Here is a 17,837-nt window from a genome sequence, read left to right on the forward strand (position 1 = left end):
TATGGGACTTAACTTCTGAGGTCATCAGTCCCTAGAACTTAGAACTACATCTACATTTACATACATACTCCGCAATCCACCATACGGTGCGTGGCGGAGGTTACCTCGTACCACAACTAGCATCTTCTCTCGCTGTTCCGCTCCCAAACAGAACGAGGGAAAAATTACTGCCTATATGCCTCTGTACGAGCCTTAATCTCTCTTGTCTTATCTTTGTGGTCTTTCCGCGTAATGTAATTGGGCGGCAGTAAAATTGTACTGCAGTCAGCCTCAAATGCTGGTTCTCTAAATTTCCTCAGTAGCGAATCACGAAAAGAACGCCTCCTTTCCTCCAGAGATTCCCACCCGAGTTCTTGAAGCATTTCCGTATCACTCGCGTGATGATCAGACCTACCAGTAACAAATCTAGCAGCTCGGCTCTCAATTGCTTCTATGTTCTCCCTCAATCCGACCTGACTGGGATCCCAAACGTTCGAGCAGGACTCAAAAGTAGGTCGTATTAGTGTTTTATAAGCGGTCTCCTTTACAGATGAACCACATCTTCACAAAATTCTACCAATGAACCGAAGACGACTATCCGCCTTCCCCACAACTGCCTAACTAACCTAAGGACATCACACACATCAATCCCCTAGGCAGGATTCGAACCTGCGACCGTAGCGGCAGCGCGGTTCCAGACTGATGCGCCTATAATCGCTCAGCCACTCCGGCGGGCTAAACCGTACCATTTGACCATATACATTGTTCTAATATTCCCCTTTAAACCTTGTAAGACATGTAGAGGGGACTGGGTAGACAATATTTTTAACTGGAACCCGTGACTGGAAGCGTACTTTTCCCACTACGTGTAAGGTTCTATGTCGCGACCACCAAGTTTGGTGCACACATTGTACCTACGAATAGTGTTGCGGAACATATAGGCCACGAGCAGTCCTTCCAATACAGGGGGCTTCGCCGCACAGAAAGATCATGTCGGTGTATTCTGCAAACGTGTACTCAACCGTGTTTTCCCAAAACTCATTTCCACGTGAATGAGCCTGGAACCAGGTCATAGGCGATCCGATGTTAAGTATCCCCCACTACGACCAGCCAGTTGTATACTTAACTAGAAAACATATTTTAAAAAGGATGGAGCACAGAAATGGTACTTTTCCGAACATGTCCACTCAGTTCTCTTCACAAGTACTACAAATTTGTAAAGCGGATTTTAGAGAACCCTGTATATATTCTTCATGCCAAGTGATAAGCTCGTACGACACTTTGACGTATGGGCCGTATGATAACAACACTGCCGCAAACGACTTGCTATATTATTAACCACATAACAGTTCTTATGTGTGAAATATAGTATAGGCATACAACTTGATACATAAAATTTCAGATTGGGTATATTTATGCTGGTAAAACTCGAAAAGTAGTCGGGCGATTGACCTAAAATTTTTACACAACGTTGCTTTCGAACATCTTTTTTTTTTTTTGTCTCGGAAGTGATTTATCTGTTTTCAAAAATCAACATGAGATTTGCTTTGATTCGCATTGTTGCATTTCAATTCAATTTATCTCTTGTGTTTAGGATGTGATTTACCCGTTTTCGAAAATCGATTTCACTTCTTTCGTGTCTGTTCACTTTGCTGCCTGCGAAAATGCTCCAAATCGTCTCCCTGAACAAAAGATTGCATTTGATAGCATCTTACAATCTGTGGCCAGTGAATCTGCTGGAGTGCACCTTTTGGTCGTACCAAGTGGAACTAAAGAGGTGTTCTTAATTTCCTTGGTCCCGGCTGAAATCAATGCAAACGACCATTAACTCTTGCTTCGTCAGGCATAGCTGCCATGTTGATGGAAGGAGGGAGAACAGAGCATTAAGCTTTTAAACCCTCACTAAAACGGTTTCACTGCCGACCAGAGTGGCCGTGCGGTTCTGGGCGCTACAGTCTGGAGCCGGGCGACCACTGCGGTCGCAGGTTCGAGTCCTGCCACGGGCATGGATGTGTGTGGTGTCCTTGGGTTGGTTAGGTTTAATTAATTCTAAGTTCTAGGCGACTGATGACCTCAGAAGTTAAGTCGCATAGTGCTCAAGGCCATTTGAACCATTTGAACTTCTTAAATTGTCGCTAAACATGTAATTCACAGAAAACAATGTGTAATTGTTCAAAAACATTAGAAATAGGAAACGTTCTTGAGACACGCTAAATCTTTGTTTGAGAAGAAAGTACAGTGGTTCACAGGAAGCATTAGACCATACACTGAAAAGCTTGCAAAATAATGTGACTGGACTGGTATTACTGTCCGGCGACTTCATGCAAACGTCTTCAGTTAAACGTCACTCAAAACTAGGTGTGAACTGCACGCTTGCATTGCATATTCAGCTCTAGGAAGCTCAGATAAAAACTGCATTTAACAACAAAGTTCAGCTTCAAACCGATTCAGCAACTGAAATATTTTGGAGAGAATTACTCGAGATCGGTACCGGCAATGTGCCTATAAATCCAGAAACTGACAAATTCGCCTTCCCATCTAGTTTCTGCAACATCGCGAGTCCAAAAGATGAAATAGTAGATAAGATTATCCAAAGCTTCGAAACAAATTATCGATGAATGGAAGAGACATTCTGGAGGCTACAAATGTCTATGAGCACGATACGCACGTCAACATCCTAAACCGAATGGCCACACGTTCTGAAACTGAAAATTGGAGTGCTATTTGTATTACTCCGAAACATCAATCAGCCAAAGCTATGCAATGGCACTGGATTAATGGTAAACAAATTTACGAACAATTTAACTGAAATAACAATTCTGATTCAACATCATACTCTTCCGCTAATACCACTGATTCTGACCGATATGGCGTTCGAGTTCAAATGACTTTGAGCTTCAGTGCGCCTTGCGTTCGCCACGATTATCAATAAAGCTCAACTGCAATCCTTGCAAGTGTGCGCTTTTTATTTAGATAACCATTGATTCTCTTACGAGAGATTATACGGCACAGGCTCCAGTGTCGGTAAACGGTCTGATCTTTATGTCTATGCAGAAAATGGACAAGATCATCTTGCTTACAGTTTAACAAACAAATCAGTCACGCTGACGGTGTGCAATTAACCATATAAAAATGCTTTTCATATGTCATTACACAACAACAAAAGCACGTCACACAAGACCACGGACTTTCCATGTGTGATATTATTTGATAACCAATGCACTCCAAGCACGCCTTATTCTCAGCACTGTACGCTATTTGAAGCAAAGTCTGTATACAGTCGTCTGCTATACACATTCAACTTTATTCTATACCGATTTCGGGTTTTACAACCATTATCACTGGAAGAAAAGCAGTAGATCAGACTGATCAAAAATGCACACTACTCAGGCAAGACTCTTTAGCATACGAAATAGAACAATGTCACACTGTGGTATGTGAAACACACATAATATGGGCCACAATACGTCTTACAGTGGTATGTTAAACATACATAAAACATCGTTTTGTTTGGTATGTTAATGAGTCTTGTATGAGTAGAATGCGTTTTTGATTCATCAGTAGTAGTAGTTTTCTTTCTGTAATGATAGCTGTAAAAACCTGCCCTAGAAGCTGTGCGTTTTAAAGTGCCGCTTCTCGGACGAGGAGGTACATTGGCACTGGCTCGAAACCGCCCGTCCGATTAACGGCGAGCGTCAGCATGCTGGATATGATTTTTAGGCGGTTCGCCACACCCCATTAGGTGAATACAGGGCTGCTACCGGAGCCCGCCTCAGTTACATGATTGGGAAACATTTAGAAACTCTCCCACACTTCCACATGAATCACACTATATGCAGACAGGTTGCGTATACACATTCTGTACGAGAGGCCGAACGGGGTGGCGAAAGGAAGAGAATCTAGGCACCCCATAAATTGATTATGTCAAACCCGCTAATAAGCATGCCAATCCTGTGCAGATACGTGTAAGGCAGATGAAGAAGAAGAAGAAGAAGAAGAAGAAGAAGAAGAAGAAAATGATGATGACAGCTGTAAAAACCGAAACCGGTGAAGAATAAAGTTGAATGTGCATAGCTGATAACTATAAAAATGCTTTTCTTCAAAGATTTAACAGCTGCAGCTAGTTACCTAAAGTAATAACTGTACACTATACTGGATCACTTAACCACCAAGACGCAGCAGTCTTGAAATGTAGGACCCCTTTTCACCGCGTGCACTTAGGCCGGGAAAAGACTGCTCCAGCAGATTATTTGCATCCACAAATCAGCTACGTCCCATACTGCCAATGGTGGTGTCCCGTAGCCACCTCCTTGGCGTACCGTCTCAGAGAAAGCTGCTTATCCTTGGCCGTGTACCAGCTGCCATCAACTTAAGCACCTTGAGGCCCAGCCTTTCGTTGTACGCACCTCAGAGGTCACGCCAATCCAGCCACCGGTGACGAGCAACGGTCTTGTCCGCTGATTCTACCGCGGCGGCCGCGGTTTCCAGAATATATTTTTGGCTTCACTTGCTGCAACTGACTCCACTCACTGTTTCGTCATCCTCCAACTTCGCAGTGCTCGCAACATTCAAGTGCACATGTGGCCGTCCTTTTGAGGTACAAGCACGAGACTCCTCCAAGCATGACTGTCTGACTATAAGCAAGACAAACGTGGCTCTCTATATGGCATAGTCTTCATCAGTGCAGTGTTTTTGTTGACTTCAGTTTGAAAGCCAAAACCAAGTGCACCGTTCAAAATACTACTACTGCTACGTGATCAGGCCAGGAACGCATCTATAAGTTTCCTCCTCCACTGTATTCTGTCCATTGCTGCTATCCGCCATCCGTTCACATCTATTAACACTTAATTTAAATCTTCATGGAGTCCATCCCTTCAGCACTTTTTGGGTCTACCTGGGGGTCTCTTTCCAGTAAGTGTGAAATCCAGGAGCTCCCGAGGCCATCTGTGATCCTCCATCCGGGACACATGGCCGCCCCACTACAATCGTTTGGCTTTGACAGTTCCTGCTATGTTGGGCTGCTGGTATAGTTCCTCAAGCTCTTGGTTGTATCTGATCCTCCATTCCCCTATATCTGCATCCAGAACCGGACAGAAGATCTTCCGAAGCACTTTTCTCTCGAAAACAAAGAGCTTATGGATGTCCTGTTTCCGGATTCTCCATGTCTCACAACCATATAGAACAACAGGAGGATCAGGATTTTGTACAGTCGAATCTTGAACTGTCTGGAAGATATTTGTACCGAAGCAGTTGTGCTAGGCTGTGGTAAGGTCGGTTTCCTGCTTGTATTCTGGCATTGATCTCTGCTTCACATGACGAGTTCTCAGTGAAAAGTGCCCCAAGGTAATTGAATTCTTGCACTCTCTTGTAGGACTGGTCCCCAACCTGCAGTAATTGTAGATGATCAGCAGTCTGACAATGACCACGCGTCATAACGAGATTCTCTGTCTTGGCTTCGTTTATGTTTAGCCCAAATTTGCTGGCAGCCTCCTTTAGTGTTTTGGTCATTGGTTCCAACACCTCTTCCGACCTAGAGAGTAAACAGATGTCATCTGCATAGGCTAAGTACGACAGTCTCTTTCTTTGATTTCAATCCCTTCGTTCTCTTGGAAAGTCTCGCGTACGATCTTTTCGAGGGCAATGGTGAACAGGATAGGGGACAACCTATCTCCTTGCCTGAATCCTGTCACAATTTCAAAATACAGTCGACAGTAACGTTGTGTTGACTACAGTATAACTGTGTCATGCCAATTGAAGATTGCCACTATTATTCTCTATATGCTTAAATAATTTGGTAGAAATGGTTCAAATGGCTCTGAGCACTATGGGACTTAACATGAGATCATCAGTCCCCTAGAACTTACAACTACTTTAGCCCAACTAACCTAAGGACATCACACACATCCATGGCCGAGGCAGGATTCGAACCTGCGACCGTAGCGGTCGCGCGGTTCCAGACTGTAGCGTCTAGAACCGCTCGGCCAAGCCGGCCGGCTCATTTGGTAGAGAGGATGGGCAGCAAGCTGTTGTTGATACTGTGGTGTACGGTAAGGTGTCGAAGTTGGCTGCCTGTAGCAGGATACAAGATGACTTAGGTTGGTGTGATCAGTTGCTATATCTTAACGTAGAAAAATGTAAGTTAAAGCGAATGACCAGGAAAAAACGAACCCGCAATGTACGGATACAGCATTAGTTGTTTCCTGCTAGACACAGTCAAGTCGTTTAAATATCTGGGCGTAACGTTGCAAAAGGGTATGAAATGGAACGAGATTGTGATGATTGTGGCAGGGAAGGCGAATGGTCGACTTCGGTTTATTGTCAGAAAGTGTGATTCATCTGTAAAGGAGACCGCATGTAGGACGCTGGTGCGGCCTATTCTTGGGCACTGCTCGAGTGGTTGGGATCAGTAACAGGTCGGATTGAAAGAAGACATCGAAGCAGTTCAGAGACGGGCTGATAGATTTGTTACCAGTACGTTCCAACAACACGCAGGTGTCACGGACATGCTTCAGGAACTCAAATTGGAATCCCAGGAGAAAAGGCGGCACTCTTTTCGAAAAACACTGTTGAGAAAATTTAAAGAACTGCTTTTCGAAGCTGTGGGGCAACGGGCTTGCAGCGGTGGGTACACTGGTTCCCGTGAGATCACCGAAGTTAAGCGCTGTTGGGCATGGCCGGGGCTTGTATGGGTTACCATCCAGCCGCCATGCGCTATTCCCATTTTTCCGGGTGCATTCAGCCTCGTGATACCAATTGAGGTGCTACTCGACCGAATAGTAGCGGCTTCGGTCAAGAATACCATCTTACGACCGAGAGAGCGGTGTGCTGACTCCACGCCCCTCCTATCCACATCCTCCACTGAGGATGACACGGCGGTCGCATGATACCGGTTGGCCACTCGTGGCCTGAAGACGGAGTGCCTTCGAAACTGACTGCAGAATGATTCTACTGCCTCAAACATTCACTACGCGTAAAGACTACTAACATAATGTACGTGAAAGCAGAGCTCATATGGACGCATATAGACAGTCGTTTTTCCCTCGCTCTATCTGCGAATAGAACAGGAAAGGAAATGACTAGTAGCGGTACATGGTACCCTCCACCACGCGCCACACAGTAGACTGCGCAATATTTATGTAGATGAAGAGGCAGAACATCGGTGAAAACACGTCCTGACATACATAAAACTATACAAAACGTGGCTAGTTGTATTCGTTCAAATAATTTAATCCTAACCTCAACGCTGAACCACGATTAACATGGATAAATTAATGTCATCTGCATATCGGCAGAATCATTTGAGAAGTGATGGTCCGTCTTCGACTGCCGATCGTGATCTGTAAACGGTGGTCAATTGGACCATAGGCGCATTATTGACAATGGTTAATAAAAATGGTTCAAATGGCTCTGAGCACTATGGGACTTAACATCTATGGTCATCAGTCCCCTAGAACTTAGAACTACTTAAACCTAACTAACCTAAGGACAACACACAAAACCCAGCCATCACGAGGCAGAGAAAATCCCTGACCCCGCCGGGAATCGAGAACGCTACCGCACGACCACGAGATGCGGGCCAATGGTTAATAGTTTTTCAAAGCAGCAACAACCGCATTGGCATGCAGGCAATTGGTTACGAATAATAAGCTATTTACAAGTATGTATCCTACACATTTTGCTTCAAGAAATTGGAACACCGAATCGCTTCATGTTTCATAGTGAGCAATCATCAGTAAGCATCCCACGACGATGAGATCTCTTTGTAACAGTAAGCTAAATATTCTATAGAACATGGTATTGCGATCACAAGCCCAGTTTACTGAGGTTTATTTCGGTATCTCATAATAATGTCGGTCTAAAGACCGTATAATTTTCACCCAAAAGTTTGCCGTACTATATCAGCGAGATGGTGTCTCAATAGTGTAGAATATCGCCTCTTGTAGATAACATTTCGATTGATTAAATAGGTTTACTTCTTTTCTCAGAAAACAGAGCTATTTAACTCGTTTTACGAGCAGGAAATTAGGGAAGGATCTTTAACGCTCGCTTTGTCACTTTGGGGGGGGGGGGGGGGGGAGATCCTATTTGGCCACCTTTTGAAAATATTGGAATCTAACCAGTTACTTTTCATTTTGAAATTTTGAAATATAAATGCATACTGTTTTGTTGAATTCTTCTGCCACATTCCCTAACAGCTGTTCCCAATTTCTCTGTTACACTTAACCCTAAAATTTCAGTCTCAGCCATATTTTACTTTCCCCTGTGACTGTCCCATTCATTATTTCGAGGTTCAGTGCCTCACTTATACATCAATGTTTTTTTCATAGTACAAGTGTGCACCAGTGAATGAAATTTGCAATTTTTTCCGGTGGTCATAGAGTCGACAATACATTGTACTGGAATTGCGTTGACGTTGCTGAGTGTTAAAAGGTGTTATTAGGCTCTGGATCCCACTTACATATCAGGTCTTCTTTAAAAAGTGTGTTACTAATGTAATTCAACAACTATTAATGTTTCTCGTTTTTTAATTATTTCTGGGTGGGCGTAGGATAACCGTACCTGACAATGCGCGTTGTGGCATTTGCCTTGATATTGATGGGATTAATGTCCCATCGATGTCTAAATTGTTTTAGATGGAGCCCTAGGGCATTTTGAGAACGTCGGAAAAATGCAGTTCTCAATGTAAGGGGTTGGCGTTGAGCTGAACATTGTTAGTACATATTTTGAAAAGACGGTGATCCACAGACCCTAAATATTTAAAAAATTCATTTTTATAGAATTCTATGAGCTACTAATACGCATATTGCTACTTGCCCCCAGTTGCTGTCTGACCAACAAGCAACGCATATGGGAACGTCGAAAGAACGTGACATACATTTGACTCCATGAATGTGAATGTCATGATATTCAAAGAATATGCTAACAAGAAAATGATGTAGCAGCCTAGATGGCATCATTATAGCTGCACTACCAACAACGAAAATAAATTTCGAAAGCCAAATGAGTTACTGAAAGTGAAATAAGGGGTACAAGGCATTGGATCTGATGGCTTTCGTACATATAACTGAAACAGCCATACAAGATGATACCGGCTTACGCAAAAGAAGTTGTGGGGGTTGTTACGACGATATTTTCTCATTATTTTGGCCTCTGGTGCCTCGTAAAAAATAAAGAAATAACGATTTATTCAATTCATTACCACACTTACATTTCTTTCTGCAAAAATACCGTTACGCAAGTGTAAGAGAGCCAATAATATTCAGTTAATCAAATGTAAAATGCGGAATATAAAGTAATGTAAAAATTATCAGTTGTGAAATTGCTGTGATGTGGTTGCCATCGCTGTGGAAGCAATTCAGCATAGAGTCGTTGTGCCTCTTTGCAAATGCATTCATTTGAAAACATACACGATGTGGATATTGCCCAGTTCTTCATCAGTAAGCCTGTCCACACTGTTGTGTAGCAGTGTTAACATACGAGTGGGAATCCTGGAGAAAACGTCCCGACGCAGATCCAGAAAGACTGAGGAAGAAGAACAAAGTGGGCATTGCTGCGTCATGAGTGAAGGGAATAAGCTTATTTTCAAACAAGACGCGCAGAACATACCGTCGACATTTGAGCTTTCGAGTGAGTTTTTTTCATTGAAATCAAACGACAAGCAATAATTCTCAAAAAGCCACTGGAGACCACGTATCCCCTATACTAAAATACACAGAAAATATCCATGGACAACGTCTGACATTTCTCCGACGGAGTTTGGGTTTTCATGTAGAACCTCTTTAGTTCGTTTTATGAACAATGAGCGTAGTCTGCTTCCGATTCCATGAACTGTATCTCGTCAGATGTTATTCTACTCTCATTCCTTACAGTCAAAGTTCTGGGCTCATTACGATCAATAAGATCAAGTTTGGTGCCAGTCTGTTGCATATCTAGGATTCTGTATTAGCCGAGCCGTCCAAGGCGCTACAGTCATGGACTGCGCGGCTGGTCCCGGCGGAGGTTCGAGTCCTCCCTCGGTCGGTGTGTATGTTTGTCCTTAGGATAATTTAGGTTAAGTAGTGTGTAAGCTTAGGGACTGATGACCTTAGCAGTTACGTCCCATAGGAATTGACACACATTTGAACATTTGATCAAGTTTGGTGACATTTCCCAAGTCGTATGCTAATGTGTTCATGTGCAACGTTTAGTTCCTTAAACTTATTTGCTATTTTTAAGACATTAAATACAGTTATATCTTGGACTACTATTTCAGCAATAAACTGTAGGGAAACGGGCTAGTTGTTACACAGGAAACTGGCTGTAGGCGTATTTTGAGGTAACCGCTAGTAGCAACACACTTTCTTTCCCATAGATGGTATCAATCTATAGTACAGCACGCTAGAGGGCAGGCAGTCAGTATTACAGAGGCTGCCATGAGTGTTTCTTAACAGCGACATAGACTTTCTACATATCAGTGGAAGTGGCGTATCATGTCTTGAAGTCAGGTGAGAGAAAAAAAAATTTAACATTTCTCTGTTCACTGATTCTCTGTTGACGCATGTAAATAAGCGAATATGAAACACGTAATAATCAATTCTGAAGACGAAAATGTGGAGTACAAACGGAAAAAAAATCAGAAGATTAGTTCAATATGCCTTAGAAAAGTATGTCCCGAGCAAGGTCTTAAGGGCTTAGAAAGACTCACCGTGGTTCAATAGCCGTCTCAGAAAACAGCTGTGAAGAAAGAGAGCTTCGGTAGGTGTCAAAACCTAGCAGAGAAGCAAAAGCTGAACGAAGCTAAAATAAGCGTTAGCAGAGCGCTTAGACAAGCATCCAGTGCCTTTAAAAGTAAAATTTTGTGAACCGAACTGATTATAAACCGCAGGAAATGGTTCAAATGGCTCTGAGCACTATGGCACTTAACATCTGAGGTCATCAGTCCCCTTGGCTTAGAACTAATTAAACCTAAGGACATCATACACATCCATGCCCGAGGTAGGATTCGAACCTGCGACCGTAGCAGCGCGGTTCCGGACTGAAGTACCTAGAACCGCTCGGCCAAACGGCCTGCTAAGCCGTAAGAGTTTTTGTCCTTACGTAAAATCAGTAAACGGTCCCAAATCATTTATACAGTGACCCAGTGACTACATAAGCAGCGAAACGGAATGTAACAGAAAGAAGGCAGAAATACTGAATTCGGTCTTCCGAAATCGTTTCAGCGCAGAAGATCGTAATGCGTCCCTCCTGTCAACTGTTCCTCCTTTCAGTCATCCTCTTGTTGTTGTTGTTGTTGTTGTTGTGGTCTTCAGTCCAGAGACTGGTTTGATTTAGCTCCCGTACAGTAAAGCTGCATGCCCTCGGGAAAAATTACAGCAGTCATCCTAAGAACATCGAAATGGTAGATACTGAGATGGCGATTGGGGAATAGAAAGACAGATGCAATCCCTTAGTAGTGGAAAGGCATCAGGACGAGGTGAGATACATGTAAGCTTCTAGAAAGACTATGCGAAAGAACTTGGTCCCCTTCTAGCAGCAGTTTGTCGTAGTTCGCTGGAGCAACGAAGGATATCAGTGAATGGAAAAAAAATCACAGATCATTCCTATTTACAAGAAGAGCCGTACCACAGAAGCTAATAATTGTAGGCCAATGTCGTTGACGTCAATCTGTTGTTGAATTATGGAACATGTTTTACGCTCAAGGCGCTCAGGTAGATGCCGTGTTCCTTGACTTCAGGAAGGCATCTGACATCGTCCTGCACTACCGTTTAGCGAATCAAAAACGATATTATCTAGTGTCCGACCACATTTGTAACTGGATTCTAGGCTTACTTGCAGACAGAACGCAACATGTCGCTCTTAACAGAACAAAATGGGCGAATGTAAAGCTGATTTCCAGAATATCCTAAAGAATAGTGATAGGACCGTTTCTCTTTATTATGTATATTAATGATGAGCTTTGGATGCTCTTAAAAACTGTTCACAGGTGATGGGGTTGTCTGTTGAGAAAGTAGCAACGCCGGAAGAGGTTATAGACTTGCAAAATGACCAACAGCAGATTACTGACTGTTGCAGGCACTGACATTTGAATGCAACATAAATGAATGTAGCATACTGCGCAGATATCCAGAGCGTAAGTGAAATGACCACATACAAGAAACAGTGGGAAAAACAGGTGCCAGACTGAGATTCATAGCAATAATCTCAAGGACATATACACAAAAAAGTGGCTTACAAAGCGCTTGTTCATCGATTATTGACTGCTGTTAATCATATGGACCCTTTTCAAGTAGAACTGATATAAGAGATAGATGAGATCCTACATGAGATACACCTTTATTCAAGGGATCGTTTAATCGGAATGACAGCTTTATTGAGATTATCATCGAACTCCAGTGGCCCACGCTGCAAGAAAGGCGTTGCGATTTACGGGACGGCTTACTATTGAAAGTTCGAGAGAGTACTTTCCGGGAAAAGCCGGACAACATATAATCTCCTCCCACATACATCTCGCGAAATGACCACGGTGAGAAAATTCTAGAAACTACAGCTAATAAAAAGGCTTACCGATAATAATTCCTCCAAAGTGCCATTCGCAAGTGGAACAGGGAAAGGGGATCAACATTCGAACGTGGTAGCACTACAGCAACGGTTACAGAATATCAGGTGTAACAGATAGTTGACTCATGTCGACATGTAGCTGCTAAAATGATCTGGTATTTTATGACATTGGTTTTTCTGACGCGACAAGCCCTTGATTCTAGAGGCCTTACCTTTTACACATGGACGACGTACAGACAGTTGCCGACACATTTAATATAGAGATTGCTTTACTGAATCATGGGTAATGTGAAGTTAGTTTCCTGTCCTTCTGAAGAAGACGGGTTTAAATCCGTTGAAACCATGGTACATGTTAAATGAAAACCACCATTTATTGCAACTGGTTGACTGTTTATTACACCTGAAGAGGGAGCCAGTTTGTGTTACCAGAAATGTCCTCTGCCACACTTCGTCAGGTGCCTTGCGGAGCGTTGATGTGATGTAGTGGCAACGTGTGGGACAATTTATGCCTATTTCGTTGGGGCTAGTTGCTATGGTGTAACAACCTGACCCGTGCTTATTTTCCTTATGAGCGCAACAGGAGAAATTAGAGAAAGAATACAGAGGACAACGCCAAAAGAAACCAACTGCGAAGCAGCAAAAGCGCTAATGTCTGATGACAAATTGTATTTAAGAGAAAAAAGAATAAATTATGCAAAATAACATTTTTGATCAATACTTAATAGGCTACACTATGTTTAACAACGTATGCTACACACTGTGACGACATGCCCCGTTTTGAGGCAAATTGTTACAGTAAGGAAGACAGGAAACAATGCCAATTCAGTAATATTCCTGATAGCTGAGCGTAAGGGAAACACTAGGCAGTGAATCTAAAATAATGGTAATACATTCTGAGATTTTTTAGCCTTATAATAGCTATAAAACCTTTTTGTAGAAAAATCATTGAAAAAAATTGTAACAGCTAGTCCCGGTATCCCCTATTTTAAAACGATGCTATTTAAATTTCTCGATTCCTTGAGAGATATTGTTATTTACAGAATGGTATAAAGTGAACCATCACAAGTTTTTGTAACGTCTATTTACTCACTAACGACCAGATTTGGTCTAGAGAGAATTTTCAGGTTACGAACTAACACTACACCAATACTTGTTTTGTACATAAAATCGCCTTCACTTTCAATATTTACGTGGTTAAAAGCACAGATTTCGAACAAATAGCTATATCTTGTCGCAAAAGAATAATAGTACACCACAAAAAAGAAGGAAAAACATGCTGAACAGTCTGAAAAAGTACGGAATAAATAAATTGTGCTTATGTTTTGGAAATAGAGGGTAGGGCGACCTCCACACCAGATGAGAGGAAACGCAGGTCACAACAGACTATCCCACTCAACATGCCTTACAGCAAGAAAAAGACGAAACGCGCCTGCGAAAAGTAAATTATTTTAAAGCAAGTAAAGGCGGCTTTATTTACAAAACAATTATACCTGTGCTTGCAGCGGAGCATGGTCTCGTAAACAAACTTGTTAACGCTACACCATTCTCTAGAATGATTCCTTGGTGTCAAATAAATAATTATGTAAACGTAATCTGTACTCTAGGGTGGCAGCTTCATCAAAACTAGTTGTTCATGAACGAAAACACATTACAGTAGCTTTCCATGGTTTCTGTAATACCATTTTACATAAACATAGAAGACATTTCATAAACATAGAAGTCGTTATTTAGCCGTGTGTACGCATAATACATTGCTATCAATGACACCTTTAGCTTTACAAGAACATTATTTCCCCAATATATGTGACTACTCACCTATGTGTAGGATGTCTGAACTGTGTGTTCCGTGATGAAAGAAGTATTAGTTCATATTGTTCGAGGGAGGGAACCAGATGTAGTTATTTGTACAAGCCCGGAGAGAAGTTTTAAATGCAACCCGAACTATAGTTTGGTACTGCTTGTTCTTTTCCAATGTAACTAAAAACAGAGACTGCCGTGTATACATGTTGCAGTAGAGAAAATAAATTTACCACATGCAGTGACACCAATTTACAACAGTAGTAATTGATAACCGGACAGGTGTAAAAATGTGACATAGTAACGGAATAACTGCATAGAGCACTTATTCTGAAAAGCAAAACCAACTGTTATTAGTGCCATACGCTGATTTCACAACTGTTTGCTGAATGAAAAAAATACCGCTTGGATTGTTGTTGAGAACCTGGCTAGCACATTACCGGATTCGCCCTATATCACTGGACTCGTAACATTTTAAATCCACCTCTCTTAAAGTTCTATCACTGGGGCGTTGTTTCTCTACAGCAAAAGGTAAGAGCTAAAGTCTGTCTGTACCTATATTCTACGTTCGTAGGCCTTTACTTTTTCATCTTCCGTTATATACTATGCGCATATATCTATCATGGCTGTTTTCAGAACCACTTCTAAGCGCTTTGCTGTTGATAAGAGAGACCATTTACTGATTCCATGGCCACAGTACCCGATTTGCAGAACAAATGGCCTGTATGTTCGGGCGGCAGAATGGGTAATTAGACATTGTGCACGTGTCTGGGCTGTGTCAAGGAGAACAACTTGTCCATTTAATTGAACTACTCTGAGATCGCTCTATGGGTATGCCAGGTTACTGTGTCCTACCAGTTGCCAGATATCTTGGTCGTTAGATGACAGCGATGTATGCATGTTGCAATCGGTCGTCCAATATAGTTTGAAACTGTGCCGTTGAGTACTTGTGCATCTGAAAGCCTAATGTGCACAACAAGAATTAAAGGGTACTTACACGAGAAACGACCTTTCTCATCCTCAAACTCAATGTACACAGCAACAAACATGCCCCGTGGAATATCTAACCTTGTGCGCCTAACACTATGTGACATTTCAAAGAAATAAATAGAACCAAACTAAAGGTAGGAAAGTAGCATCTTTCTGAATCGCACGTTGTGGCACTCAGAAATATCATTGTTTCTCTTAAGTTTGGTTGGTTGATTTGGGGGAGGGGGGGAGGGGGGAGGAGGGGGGCCCAAACTGCGAGGTCTTCGGTCCCATCAGATTAGGGAACGATTGGTAAGGTAGTCGGCGGTGCCATTTCAAAGGACCCATTCCGGCATTTGCTTGAAGCGATTTAGGTAAATCACGCAAAACCTAAATAAGGTTGGCCAGACGCGGGTTTGAACCGTTGTCCTTCAGAATGCGAGTCCAGTATGCTAACCACTGCGCCACCTCGCTCGGTTTTTCTTAAGAACACTGAACATTACGAGGGCCTCTGATTTAACCGTAAGCCGGCCAGAGTGGCCGTGCGGTTCTAGGCGCTACAGTCTGGAACCGAGCGACCGCTACGATCGCAGTTTCGAATCCTGCCTCGGGCCTGGATGTGTGTGACGTCCTTAGGTTCGTTAGGTTTAATTAGTTCTAAGTTCTAGGCGACTGATGACCTCAGAAGTTAAGTCGCATAGTGCTCAGAGCCATTTGAACCATTTAGCCATTTGATCAAAACGTACATAGTCTCTTTCAGAATCACGGCTCTTCTTCATAGCGCTTGACAGTCACAACAAGTTGAAAAAATCACTCTAGTAGAACGAGCGACAACGCACAGAGAATCCGTTTAAATACATTCTGGTGCGGAAATAAGGTCCACGCATCCCGTATTCTGCAGTACAAGTGTGCATCACCTAACCGTTCCTGATCTTTTCCCCATAACCGTGTCTAAATGGAGAACTGATGCGCAAAACTTTTTATGTGAGAGAGAAGCACGAAGAATTCTACCGAACTGCTGCACACACACCAGAATGAACTTTCCCTCTGCAGCGTAATACGCATTGATTTGAAACTTCCTGGCAGACAAAAAACTGGAAACTTTGCTTTTTCACGTGAAAGTGCTCTACTGACTGACCTCTCCAAGTACAATCCACGACCCGCCATCACAGCCTTACTTCATCAAACAGAACCTTTCTCCCACTTCACAAACGTTTTCCGGCGTACCTAGCATGTCTAACACTCCCCGGAGCAAAGGATATTACGGAGAAAATGCTTATGTACAGCCTGTGGTATTGTTCCCAGAATGAATTACCATTCTACAGCGGCTTGTTCGCTAATCTGAAACTTCCTGTTAGATTAAAACTGTGTCCCAGAGCATAATTTGAACATGGGGCGTTTGACTGTGGAGTGTAATTGCTCTACTGACTGATCTATCCAAGCAGTAATCACAACACGCCCTCACAGCTTTACTTTCGACAGTACATACCTCTCTGCCACCGTCTAACTTCGCAGAAGTTCTCCTGCATACTTTGCGGGACAAATATTTTCAGCCGCAAACTCTGTTTCAGATAAAAAAAGAAAAAACAGGAAAAGAACGAGTAGGACTCGAACACAGAGTTCCGTAGAAACTTATTTATATATCGGGGGATTCAAAAATAAAGGATAAATTTCCTTTGTTTATTACAGGCAAGCTTTAAAAGACAGAAACACATTGCGTATATCACTGGTAAGAGGAAGGTTCAAAGTTTTGACACAGGTATGGTTCAAATGGGGAAAACTTCAAGAATCACGTCAAAAAATGATTCAAATGGCTCTGAGCAATACGGGACTTAACATCTTAGGTCATCAGTCCCCTAGAACTTAGAACTACTTAAACCTAACTAACCTAAGGACAGCACACAACACCCAGTCATCACGAGGCAGATAAAATCCCTGACGCCGCCGGGAATCGAACCCGGGAACCCGGGCGTGGAAAGCGAAAACGCTACCGCACGACCACGAGATGCGGGCTCACACAGATATGCTATCGTTTTTGTGTATGGCGAGTATAACATCAGAGAAATCATTTTATGTTTCTGAACTTCAGCGAAGTCAATCCATTGTCCGAGAGCACTGTGCATTGCGACGCTGATTCAGCAAGAAGCCGCCTCTGGAAATGCAGATTTGTGACTCGCATAGACAAATCTAGGAAGTTGGTTGCAGATGTAAAGGGAAGGGCAGTGGTCAGCCACGCACGTCTCACCAAAATGTCGAGCGTATCCGACATGCGTTCATAGGGAGCCCTTGGAAGTTCACGAAGCGGCAAGCTAGGAACTTCAGCTTCCTCAAACGACGCTGTGACGTCTTCTGAAACGACGCCTGCATTTGAAGGCTTATAAGCTGCAATCGCTACAGCAATGCAATTTCGTCCCGGTGACTATAAGAGAGCCAACGGCCATGCCGCACCGGTAACACCGGTTCCCGCCAGATCACCGAAGTTCAGCGCTGTCGGATTGGGCTAGCAGTTGGATGGGTGACTATCCGGTTAACCGAGCGCTGTTGGCAAGCGGGGT

The 17,837-nt window shown here is 42.9% G+C and overlaps 1 protein-coding gene and 1 pseudogene across 1 annotated transcript in view; both read left to right on the top strand.

Annotated features, from left to right (window-relative positions):
• Window positions 1–17,837, top strand: part of LOC126267514 (hemicentin-2-like) — a 794,065-nt gene that overhangs the window by 54,553 nt on the left and 721,675 nt on the right. The gene's annotated exons all lie outside the window — the stretch shown is intronic.
• On the top strand, window positions 17,712–17,829 carry LOC126268356 (5S ribosomal RNA; annotated as a pseudogene).

Source organism: Schistocerca gregaria, chromosome 4 (genome assembly GCF_023897955.1).
Source record: "Schistocerca gregaria isolate iqSchGreg1 chromosome 4, iqSchGreg1.2, whole genome shotgun sequence".
Classification (NCBI taxonomy): Eukaryota; Metazoa; Arthropoda; class Insecta; order Orthoptera; family Acrididae; genus Schistocerca; species Schistocerca gregaria.